Below are 14,019 nucleotides of genomic sequence, written 5' to 3'. Positions count from 1 at the left end.
ATTTCTTGTTTCAGGTTTCAAGGCCTGCCCTAGTTTAATGCCTGTTTTTGCCTGTGGGTTTAAAAATGTAGGGGAGACGGATAAAATCAATTTCCGATTCCCGAAGCGCCTCCTTATTACATTTTGCTTTGTTATTAAAAGCCGTGTGAATTAAAATATCTTTCAAATTTTTATTACGTCGGTAAGCGGAGATCATACGGCACTCTTTCAGCGCGTCACAGTCCTCCCTCGCCCCCTCAAAGTTGGTCTTTAGAGTTCTTAAAAGCTTTGTGTTGCCATCAGAGTATGTTATAACCATAGGGACGAGGGACATGCTGGACGGCTGTGTTATGATGTCATCATATTGTGTGAAGGTGCCGCTTACCTCCGCCTTTATGCTCCTAAGGAAGCGCTTCGAGTAGCCCCTGAGCCTCAGCGCACTAAAAAGGGTTCGGGTGGACTCCTCCACATGCTCCGGGAAGGTGCAGATTCTGTGGAAGCGTATCAACTGGGACTTTATCAGACCCCTGTACGTGTGCTTAGGGTGGAAACTTGATTTATGGAGGAGTGCATGACGATCTGTGTCCTTGAAATATACCTTGGTTGCTAGTTTTTTGCTATGGTCGTCAGAGTCACAGAAGAAGACCCGTGTGTCCAGAAATTCTAGTGTGAGTGGTTGTAGGTTATGTTTGAGTTTGATTTTGGGATGGTGTGTGTTGAGGGTGTGGAGAAATGAAAAAAATTCAATTTCCGACCTGTCCCAAAGACCAAATATATCATCCAAATATCTGAAATACAGTAGAGGTGTTATGGAGGTTTTGAAAAAGGCTGTTGCTTCCCAGTTTGCTAAGTAAATGTCGGCGTATGCTGGTGAATATTTTCTTCCCATAGCACAGCCGCACAGCTGGAGATAGTGTTTACTGTCAAACATGAAATCGTTTCTGGTGAGTGTGAGTTCTAATAACTGTAGTAATTCATTATCGGGTCTGGAAGGGTCTGGATGTTTATTGAAAATATTCTGAATGGCAGCAAGGCCGAGTGGAGTTTCTATGTTAGTGTATAGTGAATCTATGTCTATGGAAAAAAGGAGAGTGTGGCTAGGTACCTGCAGGTCTTTTATTTTATTAACAAATGCATATGTATCTTTAATATAACTAGGGTGGAGTTTTGAGAGTGGGTTGATGAAGTGGTCTATGTATTCCGTTATTCTATATGATTCTGATCCGCAGTCACTGACAATAGGGCGGCCGACCGGAACAACAGCAGGGACCGTCCACGTCTGAGGAGGCTTATGGATCTTTGGGAGAAGATAGAAGAGACGGGGCCTGGGCTCATCTGGACCGTCCAAGTATTTTTTCTGTTTTGCATTAATATATTTTTTATTGTATAATGTGTCTGTGATATTCCTGATTAATATTGTGTTTCTAATTGTATTGAATGTGAAAGTGGTTTATAATAAATGGTATTGTTTAACTGTCTGAGTACTTCTAATATGTAATTGTTTTTATCCTGTAATACTATTTGTCCCCCTTTGTCTGCTGGTTTGATGATTATGTGATTGTTATTACCTAGTGATTTAATTATTTGTTTTTGTTGTTGTGTTATGTTCTGCTGCCTATGTGGGAGGGGGCGCCATTTTCTGAGTGCTTGTGTGTTTTTATCTATCAACTGTTGGATTTGAGGTGAGATGTTTTCTATATGAGGTTCCCAAAAGGACGGTCCAGTGAAACCTACAGGTTCCCGCCTCTGTGCCCCGTAAAAATGATCCAGGAGTTTCAGCCTCCTATGGAAGACATGGAGGTCCCCCCTGAGCTCCGGCCGGGTTGGAGGTTTGGGTGTAGGTATGAATGTGAGTCCCTTTTCCAGTATCTCCAGCTGTGCGGCTGTTAAGGAGAGTGTAGAGCAGAGGTTAGTTATATTGGAATTAAGGGGGGTTGTATTGGAACATTGACCCCCCGTTAACAGTTTAATTGTTGTGACCAGTAATTGAAGATGAGTGTGGCTGTGTCCTTTGTCCAGTGAATTTGGTCCTTGGGACAGGTCTGGAAAAGAAGCGGGTTTATTTCTGAAAGGAAGGTGCATTTGTTGGTTATAATACTGTTCAGTTTGGTGAGAAGTTCCTGTTTTTTGGACTCCAACCTGTCAGAAAAGTTTATTACAGGGATGTAAGTGGTTGCATTTGGAAAAATGGTGTGGCAGGTTTTCAATAGCTGTTGAAGTTGTTTCCAGGTGGTTGTGGTTTCGTGTTCTTGCAGGCAGTTGTTAAGTCCTGCAGATATTACTATGTGTTTTGTATTATGGTGAGGTGTGAGTTTCTTTAATATTGTGTTTATGTGATGAAATGTGGCTCCAGGATAGCTGTCAATCTGAATGTTTGGATTAGTGAAGCGTGGGATGCGTGACAGGTTGGAGTCCCCTATAATGAGGGTCTCCTTCTGTACCTCCAACGACCATTCCTGTAGTTTCCTAAATGTACGTGGGTGTGTATGTGGTTCCGGGCGCCCTGGGGAGCCAGGTGGAGCCGCAGAAGCCCTGTTAGAGTTTGAGGTGGATGACTCAGACGTTGAGGAGGAAGTCAGCTTGTTGCTTTTCATCTTTTCAACCGTCATCATCGTGTCATTATCCACCTCAGTGGTTTTTTCTCTTTCACAGGGCTCTGTGGCAGACAGCTCTGGCTCCCTCTGCTGTTGGTGTGGTGTGGTGTTTTCTGTGGATGGAGAGGATGAAATGGTGTTACTACAGGGTAGAGCAACGTTACTGATGATCTGTGGTTGCTCTCTGTGAAGACTGTTTGATGAACGGGGAGGCTCGGAGGGGGGGGCCGGAGGGCAAGTGCGGGACCCAGCCCGTGCCATCCCGAGACGCTCCAGTTGTTCCTTAGGGACTGGGTGGATAACCACTCTCACCTGGCGTCTCGGGTTTCTTTTTGGCAGCTGGATCTGGGGCTGAGTCACCGTTTCAGGGTCCCCCGGTGTCCCCCCCATCGTACAGGGGTCTGGATGGACGGGTTGTGGGGTTGGGGTAGGTCGGGGAGGAGAAGAAGAACAAGGTGAAGTGGGTTTAGTAAGGGAGGAAGGAGAGGAGGGGGATTTGGGAGGATAGAGGGGGGAGGAGAGATGGGGGAGAGGTTTTAGGGCAAGGAGGGGGGGGAAGGAGGGGGAGAGGAGGAGGGCTTGGGGGGAGGAGGAGGGGTAGTGGGGAGGGAAGGGAAGGTTTGGGGAGAGGGGGGGTGGTAAGGGAGGAAGGAGAGGAGGAAGGTTGGGGGAGAGGAGGGGAGGGAAGGGGGGGAGAGGTAGTAGGGAGGGGGGAGGGAGGGGTGCAGGGAGGGTTGATGGGAGCAAGAGATGGGCCGGATGGTTCTGGTAATGGGGGAAAGTCCAGGGGGGAGAGCCGAGGTGGAGAGGTGTCCCCCTCCGTTTGGGGACCCCTGGCTATCAGGTCCCTCAGTGTGTCAACGGAGGAGGACGTTAACTTCCTCCTGTATCTCGCTCTCCCCACTGGACTGCTTTATCAAATAATTGTTGGTTAAAATCAGGGAGATTCTCCAGCTCCACAGCAATCAGTGTGTCGTAGTGTTCACGTAATATTATCATGTTATTGTGCATCCAGTTGTCTGTGTTCTGTTTAACTTTATGGAATGTAATGTTGTTAGGGGATGATGGCTTAATAAAAGATGTTAATCTATTAACTTTGCGCATCATCCCCTGTGGATATGTGTTGTTAAGAAATGTGTTATTTAAGATTTCAGAGTGGTGAATTGCCTGGAGTAATTTGAAATATTTTTTGGTTTGTAGATGTATCTCTGTTGATGGTTTATGGGATGTTGTAGGTAGGTTGCTCCGACCTGGCAGGAGAGTCTGGGAGTGACGTGTGTCATTCTCCCTCATCTCCATGTCAGGCGGAGCAGCCAGTGTTGTAAATCTGTTTGTGAGGGTTATTGTCATGAATGCTGTGAAGCTGGAGAAAAAATGGAATTAGGTAGAATGGAGGAAAATCCCAGCTGATACTAGAACTTCCACAGTGAAAAAACAATTGTCTGCGATCCTAAGAGGGCCAGCAGCAGCCACCCAAATAAAAGAAATCAATTAAAAAATCAATAAAAAATGGTGAGCTAAAACCTGTCAGAGTGGGGGGGGGGGGGGGGGGGGGGGCGCTGATACAACAATAAACTATAAAAAATGGTGACAGTAGTACTTATAAATAAAAATACAAGGGGAGTAAGAGGGAAAAGAGGAAGAGTTAAGAGATAAGAAGAAAGAGGAGGGGGGAGGGGGGCTTTCAAAAAAGGCAAACTGGTTTTATTTCTAGAATAAAAGTAGTGTTAGTAAAAGTCATAAAACGATTAAAAACTCACAGGAAATGGGCTAGATGGTGTCTTTCAGCTCCAATGTTCCAGTAGGAGGCGGGGGGCCCTTTTTATGGGCTTTTTCCCCCCCGTCACCACACAAACTCCAGTAAAACAGATAAAAGCAGTTCTTTTTGGGAAAGTTTAAGGAAGACAATCCGGTGAGTGGTGAGTTTCAGGATATCTTCAGTGTGCACACGCTTTTAAAATCCAATGACTCACCACAAAATGTCCGTTTCCTTGTCCTCCTCCATCATGGTGCTGCTTTTGAAAAAAATCCGTTTTGAGTTAAAAGAGTGTACTGTGAGATAAAACCGCCAAAAATGACAATCACTGTTACTTCAATAAGTTTAAAAAACACGTTTGCCATAAATTAATATAAAACAATAAAACAAGAGATCTCAACGTTTCGCCATATCACGGCTTCCTCAGGAGATTTGCAAGCCACCTGCCTGACAGGTAGATTCAAATGAAATGTTTGGGGTGGGGCTTGAGAGTGCTTCGTCATGGTTGGGTCCTGTTTGTCATGTGACTTCCTGTCGTGGAAAATTCCTCTGATGCAGTTCCTCTTCTTTGGCAGGTGGCTTGTCAAAATAAATAAAAAAAAAAAAAAAATAAAAAAATAAAAAATAAAAAATAAAAAATAATAAAATAAATAAATAAATAAATAAATAAAAAAATAAAAAATAAAAAAAATAAATAAATAAAAAAAAAAAAAAAAAAAATAAATAAATAAATAAATAAATAAATAAATAAATAAATAAATAAATAAAAATGAAGATCATGTGGGTAAGGAAGAGGGAGAAAATAGTAAAAGACACAAGAGGGGTAAAAACTTTAATAACATAAGGGAGATAAAATGGGGAGGAGAGATAATCTTTTAATGTCTAAAATGTCACCATATTCAAATCTATACTTTATAAAATTATTAAAGCAATAATAATAAAATAAAAAAATAAAAAAAAAAAAAATAAAAAAAAAAAAAAATAAAAAAAAAAAAAAAAAAAAAAAAAAAAAAAAAAAAAAAAAAAAGGGGGGGGTTTTAAAATAGTATTTTAAATTGTTTTTTTATAGAAATGTTTATATTTTTGTATTTTTTTAAATATAAGTTTTTTAGTTTTTATATAGGAAAGTAAGAATAATATAGGTAAAAAGAAAAAAATAATAAAAAATAAATAAATAAAATAAAATAAAATAAATAAATAAATAAAAATTAAGAAATAAGTGGTGGTTAGGGTTAGGAAAGGGCATCCTGGTTGGGTTCTGGTTAAAAAATCCTATATTAGGATTAGGAGAAAAAGATTAATTGAATAAATAAAAATAGAAAAAATAAAATTTGGAAAAGGAATGAATTAGGTTTAGGAAACATGGAGGTTTGGTTAGGGTTAGGGAAGAAAAAACACCTGGTTAAGGTTAGGGTAAAGTAATGGTCAGGTGTATACAGGTATAGCTCTTAAAAAAGAAAAATAAAACAGTTAAAATAGTGGCTGGTACAGGGGCTCGGTTAGGGTTAGGCACGAGGACTCTAAAATGCATGAATAAATAAATAAATAAAAAAAGAAGCGGGGGGGGGGGGAAATTGAATAAAAATAAAATAATAAATAGATAATAGTAGTAACTTTAAAATGGGGAGAAAATCTTTAAAAAAAGAAATAGTAACCGAGGCACTGGCAGGGTTAGGTTGGGGTTAAAACACAACACTCTGAAGAGTGTTGTGAGGAGCTCTGGCACAAGGTTATCATGGATGTTAAAAAACACTGGGATTTTCTTTTGTTAAAACCATTTGTCCATGGTTAAAATATCCTTACATGAGTAAAAACAAAAATATATAATAAAATAAAAAATTGATAAAAGAATAAAAAACAAATAAATAAGTAAGAAAATTAAAAGACAGGGAATGGACCTTCAACACAGGGAGGCAGCGGGAGTCTTGTTTATTATAAAATTCCCCTGACTGCCATATACACTCTCAACTGTTGGATAAAAAGGGAATAAAATATGTTAAAATGACAATTTCTCCAATAAGAATAAAATTAATGAAAAAAAAAAAAAAAAAAAAAAAAAAAAAAAAAAAAAAGGAAGGATATCAATTAATAAATAGAATTATAGGTAAAAAATATTTTAAATATGGAACATAGAGATACCGCTATTAAAACATACAAGCACTAAGATAGAAATAAGACAAAACAGGGTTAGTAATGATTAAAATATATAAAAGAAACATGCAATTTATATAAAATGTATGAAAAAAATCACACTAAATACAATAATATAAGTGCTATAAAAGAGTGCTTAAAAATTTAGAAACACAGTTAGTAAAATAAATTTTCATCTTACATGCTCGCGGTATCTGTATGTGATAAATAAATTAAATTTTAATTTTTGACAAAAAAGGTCTAGTACCATTAATAAATAAATTATAATATTATAAGTTAAAAATTAAAATGAAAAAATTGTCATACAACATAAGTTCCCTAATTTTTTATGTGTTTTATTTGAAAATTTAAAATAGTTTTTAATCTAAAGGGTTCCTGTATTTTTAAAGGAAGTTAAAAAATGCAGGCGGCTCTAATATTCCATTTCTTATTTCTTTCAATCCCTTAAAAATAATATTACTCCTCTCCGTGTGAATAAAAAGTGCTATAAAATTAGGGCATGCAATAAAATGAAAACTTAAACGGTACCGCCGTTAGTTAAATATGTGAATAATTAAAATTGATAAATCATAATTAGTAAGATCACACATAAAAAAATGTTTATATTTACAAAAGAAATAAATATGAAAATTAAAAGTTAGTAAAAAAACAGCAGCCAGTGTTATATATACAATGGTGTCACAGGAGAGGAGTATATAAAATTCATAAAATTAAATGGAGGGTGATTAAAAGGGAATAAAAATAAACTCCACCGCACTGCATGAAGAATCTCCACATAAAAGAACCTGTAGGGAGAGATTCATAGACAGTTCAGGAGGTTGGTAAAAAAAGTTTTTACTGAAATGTAGATTAAAAAATGGAAATGGTTCCACTAATATTTTTCATTTAAGCCTGTGGGGTCTATTGTTTTTAATAAGTGGATCCATTTCCTCTCCGCTGCTCGTCGCTGTGCCGTGGTCCAACTCCTGTCGCTTTCCAGACCCAGGCTTTGTAAGTTGTGTGGGCCATGGAGTTTAAAATGTGCATATAAAACACTCGTGCCGTTCCCACTATTCATTTTATATATGTGTTGTTTTATTCTTATGTTTAATTCGTTACCCGTCTCCCCGATGTATAAGATATGGCAAGCCTTGCATCTGATTGCATATATAGCATTTCTTGTTTCAGGTTTCAAGGCCTGCCCTAGTTTAATGCCTGTTTTTGCCTGTGGGTTAAAAATGTAGGGGAGACGGATAAAATCAATTTCCGATTCCCGAAGCGCCTCCTTATTACATTTTGCTTTGTTATTAAAAGCCGTGTGAATTAAAATATCTTTCAAATTTTTATTACGTCGGTAAGCGGAGATCATACGGCACTCTTTCAGCGCGTCACAGTCCTCCCTCGCCCCCTCAAAGTTGGTCTTTAGAGTTCTTAAAAGCTTTGTGTTGCCATCAGAGTATGTTATAACCATAGGGACGAGGGACATGCTGGACGGCTGTGTTATGATGTCATCATATTGTGTGAAGGTGCCGCTTACCTCCGCCTTTATGCTCCTAAGGAAGCGCTTCGAGTAGCCCCTGAGCCTCAGCGCACTAAAAAGGGTTCGGGTGGACTCCTCCACATGCTCCGGGAAGGTGCAGATTCTGTGGAAGCGTATCAACTGGGACTTTATCAGACCCCTGTACGTGTGCTTAGGGTGGAAACTTGATTTATGGAGGAGTGCATGACGATCTGTGTCCTTGAAATATACCTTGGTTGCTAGTTTTTTGCTATGGTCGTCAGAGTCACAGAAGAAGACCCGTGTGTCCAGAAATTCTAGTGTGAGTGGTTGTAGGTTATGTTTGAGTTTGATTTTGGGATGGTGTGTGTTGAGGGTGTGGAGAAATGAAAAAAATTCAATTTCCGACCTGTCCCAAAGACCAAATATATCATCCAAATATCTGAAATACAGTAGAGGTGTTATGGAGGTTTTGAAAAAGGCTGTTGCTTCCCAGTTTGCTAAGTAAATGTCGGCGTATGCTGGTGAATATTTTCTTCCCATAGCACAGCCGCACAGCTGGAGATAGTGTTTACTGTCAAACATGAAATCGTTTCTGGTGAGTGTGAGTTCTAATAACTGTAGTAATTCATTATCGGGTCTGGAAGGGTCTGGATGTTTATTGAAAATATTCTGAATGGCAGCAAGGCCGAGTGGAGTTTCTATGTTAGTGTATAGTGAATCTATGTCTATGGAAAAAAGGAGAGTGTGGCTAGGTACCTGCAGGTCTTTTATTTTATTAACAAATGCATATGTATCTTTAATATAACTAGGGTGGAGTTTTGAGAGTGGGTTGATGAAGTGGTCTATGTATTCCGTTATTCTATATGATTCTGATCCGCAGTCACTGACAATAGGGCGGCCGACCGGAACAACAGCAGGGACCGTCCACGTCTGAGGAGGCTTATGGATCTTTGGGAGAAGATAGAAGAGACGGGGCCTGGGCTCATCTGGACCGTCCAAGTATTTTTTCTGTTTTGCATTAATATATTTTTTATTGTATAATGTGTCTGTGATATTCCTGATTAATATTGTGTTTCTAATTGTATTGAATGTGAAAGTGGTTTATAATAAATGGTATTGTTTAACTGTCTGAGTACTTCTAATATGTAATTGTTTTTATCCTGTAATACTATTTGTCCCCCTTTGTCTGCTGGTTTGATGATTATGTGATTGTTATTACCTAGTGATTTAATTATTTGTTTTTGTTGTTGTGTTATGTTCTGCTGCCTATGTGGGAGGGGGCGCCATTTTCTGAGTGCTTGTGTGTTTTTATCTATCAACTGTTGGATTTGAGGTGAGATGTTTTCTATATGAGGTTCCCAAAAGGACGGTCCAGTGAAACCTACAGGTTCCCGCCTCTGTGCCCCGTAAAAATGATCCAGGAGTTTCAGCCTCCTATGGAAGACATGGAGGTCCCCCCTGAGCTCCGGCCGGGTTGGAGGTTTGGGTGTAGGTATGAATGTGAGTCCCTTTTCCAGTATCTCCAGCTGTGCGGCTGTTAAGGAGAGTGTAGAGCAGAGGTTAGTTATATTGGAATTAAGGGGGGTTGTATTGGAACATTGACCCCCCGTTAACAGTTTAATTGTTGTGACCAGTAATTGAAGATGAGTGTGGCTGTGTCCTTTGTCCAGTGAATTTGGTCCTTGGGACAGGTCTGGAAAAGAAGCGGGTTTATTTCTGAAAGGAAGGTGCATTTGTTGGTTATAATACTGTTCAGTTTGGTGAGAAGTTCCTGTTTTTTGGACTCCAACCTGTCAGAAAAGTTTATTACAGGGATGTAAGTGGTTGCATTTGGAAAAATGGTGTGGCAGGTTTTCAATAGCTGTTGAAGTTGTTTCCAGGTGGTTGTGGTTTCGTGTTCTTGCAGGCAGTTGTTAAGTCCTGCAGATATTACTATGTGTTTTGTATTATGGTGAGGTGTGAGTTTCTTTAATATTGTGTTTATGTGATGAAATGTGGCTCCAGGATAGCTGTCAATCTGAATGTTTGGATTAGTGAAGCGTGGGATGCGTGACAGGTTGGAGTCCCCTATAATGAGGGTCTCCTTCTGTACCTCCAACGACCATTCCTGTAGTTTCCTAAATGTACGTGGGTGTGTATGTGGTTCCGGGCGCCCTGGGGAGCCAGGTGGAGCCGCAGAAGCCCTGTTAGAGTTTGAGGTGGATGACTCAGACGTTGAGGAGGAAGTCAGCTTGTTGCTTTTCATCTTTTCAACCGTCATCATCGTGTCATTATCCACCTCAGTGGTTTTTTCTCTTTCACAGGGCTCTGTGGCAGACAGCTCTGGCTCCCTCTGCTGTTGGTGTGGTGTGGTGTTTTCTGTGGATGGAGAGGATGAAATGGTGTTACTACAGGGTAGAGCAACGTTACTGATGATCTGTGGTTGCTCTCTGTGAAGACTGTTTGATGAACGGGGAGGCTCGGAGGGGGGGGCCGGAGGGCAAGTGCGGGACCCAGCCCGTGCCATCCCGAGACGCTCCAGTTGTTCCTTAGGGACTGGGTGGATAACCACTCTCACCTGGCGTCTCGGGTTTCTTTTTGGCAGCTGGATCTGGGGCTGAGTCACCGTTTCAGGGTCCCCCGGTGTCCCCCCCATCGTACAGGGGTCTGGATGGACGGGTTGTGGGGTTGGGGTAGGTCGGGGAGGAGAAGAAGAACAAGGTGAAGTGGGTTTAGTAAGGGAGGAAGGAGAGGAGGGGGATTTGGGAGGATAGAGGGGGGAGGAGAGATGGGGGAGAGGTTTTAGGGCAAGGAGGGGGGAAGGAGGGGGGGAGGAGGAGGGCTTGGGGGGAGGAGGAGGGGTAGTGGGGGAGGGAAGGGAAGGTTTGGGGAGAGGGGGGGTGGTAAGGGAGGAAGGAGAGGAGGAAGGTTGGGGGAGAGGAGGGGAGGGAAGGGGGGGAGAGGTAGTAGGGAGGGGGGAGGGAGGGGTGCAGGGAGGGTTGATGGGAGCAAGAGATGGGCCGGATGGTTCTGGTAGTGGGGGAAAGTCCAGGGGGGAGAGCCGAGGTGGAGAGGTGTCCCCCTCCGTTTGGGGACCCCTGGCTATCAGGTCCCTCAGTGTGTCAACGGAGGAGGACGTTAACTTCCTCCTGTATCTCGCTCTCCCCCACTGGACTGCTTTATCAAATAATTGTTGGTTAAAATCAGGGAGATTCTCCAGCTCCACAGCAATCAGTGTGTCGTAGTGTTCACGTAATATTATCATGTTATTGTGCATCCAGTTGTCTGTGTTCTGTTTAACTTTATGGAATGTAATGTTGTTAGGGGATGATGGCTTAATAAAAGATGTTAATCTATTAACTTTGCGCATCATCCCCTGTGGATATGTGTTGTTAAGAAATGTGTTATTTAAGATTTCAGAGTGGTGAATTGCCTGGAGTAATTTGAAATATTTTTTGGTTTGTAGATGTATCTCTGTTGATGGTTTATGGGATGTTGTAGGTAGGTTGCTCCGACCTGGCAGGAGAGTCTGGGAGTGACGTGTGTCATTCTCCCTCATCTCCATGTCAGGCGGAGCAGCCAGTGTTGTAAATCTGTTTGTGAGGGTTATTGTCATGAATGCTGTGAAGCTGGAGAAAAAATGGAATTAGGTAGAATGGAGGAAAATCCCAGCTGATACTAGAACTTCCACAGTGAAAAAACAATTGTCTGCGATCCTAAGAGGGCCAGCAGCAGCCACCCAAATAAAAGAAATCAATTAAAAAATCAATAAAAAAAAATATAATAAAAATAGTGAGCTAGAACCTGTCAGAGTGTGGGGGGGGGGGGGGGGGGGGGGGGGGCGCTGATACAACAATAAACTATAAAAAATGGTGACAGTAGTACTTATAAATAAAAATACAAGGGGAGTAAGAGGGAAAAGAGGAAGAGTTAAGAGATAAGAAGAAAGAGGAGGGGGGAGGGGGGCTTTCAAAAAAGGCAAACTGGTTTTATTTCTAGAATAAAAGTAGTGTTAGTAAAAGTCATAAAACGATTAAAAACTCACAGGAAATGGGCTAGATGGTGTCTTTCAGCTCCAATGTTCCAGTAGGAGGCGGGGGGCCCTTTTTATGGGCTTTTTCCCCCCGTCACCACACAAACTCCAGTAAAACAGATAAAAGCAGTTCTTTTTGGGGAAAGTTTAAGGAAGACAATCCGGTGAGTGGTGAGTTTCAGGATATCTTCAGTGTGCACACGCTTTTAAAATCCAATGACTCACCACAAAATGTCCGTTTCCTTGTCCTCCTCCATCATGGTGCTGCTTTTGAAAAAAATCCGTTTTGAGTTAAAAGAGTGTACTGTGAGATAAAACCGCCAAAAATGACAATCACTGTTACTTCAATAAGTTTAAAAACACGTTTGCCATAAATTAATATAAAACAATAAAACAAGAGATCTCAACGTTTCGCCATATCACGGCTTCCTCAGGAGATTTGCAAGCCACCTGCCTGACAGGTAGATTCAAATGAAATGTTTGGGGTGGGGCTTGAGAGTGCTTCGTCATGGTTGGGTCCTGTTTGTCATGTGACTTCCTGTCGTGGAAAATTCCTCTGATGCAGTTCCTCTTCTTTGGCAGGTGGCTTGTCAAAATAAATAAAAAAAAAAAAAAAAAAAAAAAAAAAAAAAAAAATAAAAAAATAAAAAAATAAAAAAAAAAAAATAAATAAATAAATAAAATAAAAAAATAAAAGACTAAAAGGATTTTCTTTTTTAAAAAAAAAAAAAAAAAATTTTTTAATTAAATAAATAAAATAAAATAAATAAATAAAATAAAAATGAAGATCATGTGGGTAAGGAAGAGGGAGAAAAATAGTAAAAGACACAAGAGGGGTAAAAACTTTAATAACATAAGGGAGATAAAATGGGGAGGAGAGATAATCTTTTAATGTCTAAAATGTCACCATATTCAAATCTATACTTTATAAAATTATTAAAGCAATAATAATAAATAAGGGTTAGGGTTAGGGTTAGGGTTAGGGTTAGGTTTATAAAAATTATCACGATGACTCTCCCCATGATGCCACTGGGCATCACAGTTGGATAGAGAGCCAAAGGCAAAGCACTGGCCAGCGCATGTCAACTGGAGTCCCCCACTTTTGTGTACATCACACCATACCGCAGTAGAGAGAGAGAGAGAGAGAGAGAGAGAGAGAGATCAGAGCCTCAGTTCCTCAATTACCATTCCTTGATTAAGGACCAGTGGAGAGGCTAGCATGAGGTTCTGAGGGAGAATAGACGTCCTACACTAAAGGTCTTGTAATATGAAATAGGATGAGGATGATGATGATGATGATGATGAAGCAGACGTCCCACGAAGACCAGTTGAGACCACCATTTGCAAGACCATTTAATAGCGTTATTGCTTTCTTAATGTCCACCAATCACCATTGATGGATCTCATGAATTGAGCTATCTTCAACATCTATACAAAGGTCGGGTCAAAAGGTCACGTCTGTTGAGGTCCAGGTTAAAGGTCAGGGAGACTATAAATATAGGTGAGATACATGTGTATCAATTAACATTCACAGTCCCCGGGAGGCCGCGAGACAACTGTGTTAAAGCAATTTGCTTTCATGTACCACAATCCATAAGTGTATTACTTATTTTATTTTATTTAAGAAAAATGATTGTGGTAAATTGAAGGACACATCTTCAGTAGTGGACCCCAGGGTCACAGGGCGTTTCGGCCGTTTATCACTAGACACCCTCACCTGAGGAAGGCCCAGCCGGGGTGATCAAATCCCGGTGTGTGTCCAATCTTCAATCAGAATTATGATTTTAATAAATCAATTATTATTCAAGTTAAATAACCTGTATACATTTTGAATAATGTTTTCTTCTTTCTCAATAAATCAATTATTTTTCAGGTTAAACATCTTCTATGTATTTTGATTAATGTTAGGTTTGCTGAGTTGCACTGTCTTCATGCTTTAGGTCCCGTTTAAGGTCATTTGGTCTTTCATGTCAACCGTTCTGCTATTCCAAACAAGAATTAAATTTTTAATAAACCTTTAATCCTACTGTGTGGTTGGTTCCGACTG

This window comes from Seriola aureovittata, chromosome 1 (genome assembly GCF_021018895.1).
Source record: "Seriola aureovittata isolate HTS-2021-v1 ecotype China chromosome 1, ASM2101889v1, whole genome shotgun sequence".
NCBI classification, from domain to species: Eukaryota; Metazoa; Chordata; class Actinopteri; order Carangiformes; family Carangidae; genus Seriola; species Seriola aureovittata.
Note: the sequence above shows the minus strand (reverse complement) of the source record.